The sequence below is a fragment of the Oreochromis niloticus genome, linkage group LG3 (assembly GCF_001858045.2).
Source record: "Oreochromis niloticus isolate F11D_XX linkage group LG3, O_niloticus_UMD_NMBU, whole genome shotgun sequence".
Classification (NCBI taxonomy): Eukaryota; Metazoa; Chordata; class Actinopteri; order Cichliformes; family Cichlidae; genus Oreochromis; species Oreochromis niloticus.
The window spans coordinates 54,322,542-54,327,052 of record NC_031967.2 but is presented as its reverse complement, the minus strand read 5'-3'; the positions used below and the strand labels follow the sequence as shown (position 1 = coordinate 54,327,052).

Here is a 4,511-nt window from a genome sequence, read left to right as displayed (position 1 = left end):
CGTGAGGGATCCCATGTATCCGATATTACTAAACAAAGACGTCAGGCTTGCATTGCAGCGGTGAGACGAGCGGATCGAGTTCTGTGCAATCCCCAGCTTTTTGTTGGTTGGGTCTCTGCATCTTCTTTCCGGTGAGTTCTAAATTAATTCATATCACTATTAAAATGCTTTTAGTGTTATTTTCAATGTGCTGAGGGTCATAGATAATGAGATAAAACATGCTAATGTGTGATGCTGCAGAACCACGTCATGTCATCATGTCGACTGAGTAGCTTATGATTTAGCATTATTGCAGGCAAACCAGCATATGAAATGGATGTAACAAATCCCGACTGGGCACCAACACTGCTCATGGGCCTCTAAAAACATACTAAATTGCTCTCATTGTACACTAATCCGCACATAACTTCCAGATGAATCACACACCTGTCATGTGCACTAATTTTATCTTACAGGCTTTTATGCAGCTGCAGAGTCTGAAGGTGTGCCCCGTGCAGAAGTAATCGATGAAGATCTGACAGAAGAACAACAACAAAATTACAATGTCATAGCTGTGGACAGCAGTTGTGTTGGACAAGTGGAGGTTGAGGTACCACCTGTAAATGTGGACAGTGGTGATCGGACAGACAGCATCACAGAAGCTAAAGGGCAGACGAAGCATTGTGTGTGCAATGAACAGGGCAGAGCAGAAATAAACACAACACTGCTTGATAAGATTGTTAAGGTTTGCTGTGTTTTGGTGAATATGTGCCCCAGTGTGGTTGTCAAACCAGCGCCAAATGAAACTTGCTCTTGTTGAGTATTCATAAAGCTGTTGTGTTGCATGTGTAGTTCATTGTAAATAATTGAACTTTGTGTGAAGTAGTTTCAATAAAACAGAAAAGAATAGTATACATGTTTTTTTTTTATTCTTGATCTTATCACATGTACTTAGCAAGTACATAAAAATGAAATGCAAACTATTTACATGGCAACACACAGCTGGCATCAATCTTGAACCACAAAATGAAACATTACAGGCTATTTAGAGCAGCACATTGTTTGGAGAAGTATTTCCCAACAAGTTCAGGAAGACACACTTTAAGAAAGAAGTCTTGTGCTTGCTTTAAACGTGGTTCCCAGAAATCCACATCAGGGAAGATGCGTATGACAGAAGGTCTCTCTGTGTCCACACAACGAGGTCACAGTGCAGTTTCATTCAGTCGTTGTGAGTGCAGTACCTGAAACACACAAAAACCACTTTTAATAAAAGGTCTGTAATGAACCAAGGCTAATATAGATGGTTTGGCTGTACGTGCAAATCAAAAACTGTAACAAGGAAGTTGTTTAGAAAGTTATCATGTTCAAACCGACTTACCTTTGTCTTAACGACAACGTACAGTTGTCGCAGCGTGGAGGCATAAAGATGGACAAATCTTGCACCCAGCCGTTCGTGAATTGGATGTGGGCCTCCAGGGTAGGTCGTCTGGGTTTCCACTCCGCTTCCTTATTTCATACGGGTCCACATTACCGATGCACGCAATTTTTTGAAAGTACCGTCTCTTGGCGTCTGGGCGCAATCGGTCGCGATACAGCCCTTTGTCTGTGGAGTCAGCGCATACACAGCAAACCAGTTTAAGAATTATGCTTATTATTATTAATAAGAACCTTCAGACTCTGCAGCTGCATAATAAAAGCCTGTAAGATAAAATTAGTGCACATGACAGGTGTGTGATTCATCTGGAAGTTATGTGCGGATTAGTGTACAATGAGAGCAATTTAGTATGTTTTTAGAGGCCCATGAGCAGTGTTGGTGCCCAGTCGGGATTTGTTACATCCATTTCATATGCTGGTTTGCCTGCAATAATGCTAAATCATAAGCTACTCAGTCGACATGATGACATGACGTGGTTCTGCAGCATCACACATTAGCATGTTTTATCTCATTATCTATGACCTCAGCACATTGAAAATAACACTAAAAGCATTTTAATAGTGATATGAATTAATTTAGAACTCACCGGAAAGAAGATGCGGAGAACAAACCAACAAAAAGCTGAGGATTGCACAGAACTTGATCCGCTCGTCTCACCGCTGCAATGCAAGCCTGACGTCTTTGTTTAGTAATATCGGATACATGGGATCCCTCACATTGCCTCCAGGATGGAAAACGATGAAAAGAGAGCCCATTATCCAGCTTCTTGCCTTCACGATCGTGTGATCAAACGTTGCAACTGATAACACAACACGTACGAACCATAGCTGAAGCTGAATCCTGTGTCTAGCCTACTGTCATGGCGGAAAGGGGGCGTGGCCCACCTCCAGTGACGTCAACTCCAAAGCCCTATATGAGGGAGGTCTGGAATGGTGTGAAAACCATCACAGGCCACAACACCAAGAACAGCACAGTAGGGGGACTGTGGAGAAGGCAAACGAACTCAACAACTTCTTCAACAGGTTTGACCAGCCTACAACCCCCCCACCCTCACCCTCACCTTTACTACAGAGCCCTCTCCCCACTCTCCTACCTACCTCGCTTCCCCCCTCCCTGACACTATGACATCCCCCCCCCCCCGTCTCCAACCCCTCTCTAAACAGCACGACAGCCTCTCTCTGTCTCTCTCTCCCCCCTCCCAATAATCTCCCAGTGTCACAGTGGATCAGGTCAGGAGACAACTGAGGAAGCTTCGCCCCAGAAAGGCAGCAGGCCCAGACAAGGTGTGTCCCAGGATGCTAAAGGCGTGTGCTGCTGAACTGGGGGAGCCGCTACAACGAGTCTTCAATCTCAACCTGCGACTGGGGAGAGTGCCCGCCCTATGGAAGACATCCTGCATCGTCCCGGTCCCCAAAAAGAACCGGCCCAATGAGCTGAATGACTTCCGACCGGTGGCACTGTCGTCACACCTTATGAAGACTCTAGAGCGGCTTTTCCTCAACCTCCTCCGACCACAGGTACAACATGCCCAGGACCCACTACAGTTCGCCTACAAGGCAGATGTCGGAGTGGAGGATGCCATCCTCTACCTCCTACACAGAGCCAACTCACACCTGGACAAGGGTAAAGGCACAGTCAGGATCCTGTTTCTTGACTTTTCCAGTGCCTTCAATACAATCCGGCCCTGTCTGCTCCAGGAGAAACTAAACAGGATGCAGGTGGACCCCTGCCTGGTCGCTTGGATCTCCGACTACCTCACTGACAGACCACAGTACGTCAGGCTGAAGGACATCACGTCGGACACTGTGGTCAGCAGCACAGGAGCACCACAGGGAACTGTGCTGTCCCCTCTTCTCTTCACCCTGTACACCTCTGACTTCTGCTACAACTCTGAATTATGCCATATTCAGAAGTTTGCAGACGACACGGCCATCATGGGGTGTATCTGGGATGATCAGGAAGAGGAGTACAGAAGTCTGGTGAGGAACTTTGTCACTTGGAGCCACACAAACCACCTTCAACTCAACACTTCAAAGACTAAGGAACTGGTTGTGGATTTCGGGAGGTCCAGACCAGATCCACGGCCAGTACAGATAGGGGGAGAGGAGGTGGAGGTGGTCAACACATACAAGTACCTCGGGCTGTGGGTGGACAACAAACTGGACTGGACGTGCAACACGCAGCACCTGTATAAAAAAGGCCAAAGCCGACTTTCAACATCTGCAGGAAGCTCCTGAGGATGTTTTACCAGTCGGTGGTTGCAGGAGTACTTTTCTATGGCGTGGTGTGCTGGGGGAGCAGCACAGCAAAGAAGGACTCATCCAGGCTGGAGAAACTAATCAGGAAGGCTAGCTCTGTGGTTGGCATGAAGCTGGACACTCTGGTGACAGTGGCAGAGAAGAGGACACTAAAGAAACTGATGGACATTATGAACAATGCCAGGCATCCTCTGCACACAGTCGTAAACAATCAGAGGAGCCTATTCAGTGACAGGTTGCTTCTCCCGAAGTCAAAAACCAACAGACTCAAAAACTCCTTTGTCCTACACGCCATCAAACTGTTTAACTCCTCACTGGAGGGGAGAGGGAGGAGAAACAGGGGGACAAGGGAGGGCAGGAACAACTGAGCTGTAGGTGCCTTTTTACACTGTGCAATATTTGTAATATTTGTTTTTTGTTTTTTTATATATTCGACTGTGCAATAATCAATGTGCAATATATACATATATATATATATATATACTCACTCAAATGAGCAATCCTATTTATCCATATTGTATATTCTGTATCTATATATGTGTATATGTGTATATATGGTGTATTTATGCTTATGTCCTTACTCTCATTCCTCTTAATGTATCTGTAACATGCAACTTCTTTCGGTGCTTTGCTACTGGAAACTGAATTTCCCGGAGGTACCCACCCGAGGGATTAATAAAGTTTCATCTCATCTTATCTCTTCATCTTATCTTAGTTTCGGATAAAATCAGGGAGCCAGAAATGTTGTGTCTACTTTCAGCTTATAGGGCTTTGGAGTTGAGATCACGCCACAATGTATTATGGGAGCGTGGCTCCATCTTCCTGGGCAATGAATCAAA

General features: G+C 45.6%; 1 long non-coding RNA gene across 1 annotated transcript; it reads right to left on the bottom strand.

Moving 5' to 3' along the window:
- Positions 1 to 1,157: 1,157 nt before the first annotated feature.
- On the bottom strand, positions 1,158 to 2,050 carry LOC109199143 (uncharacterized). The gene is made up of 3 exons (XR_002059619.2): positions 2,001 to 2,050; positions 1,358 to 1,582; positions 1,158 to 1,220 (listed from the first exon to the last, which is right to left on the bottom strand). It is a non-coding gene; the product is annotated as an uncharacterized LOC109199143 (long non-coding RNA).
- Between the last annotated feature and the right edge of the window lie 2,461 nt (positions 2,051 to 4,511).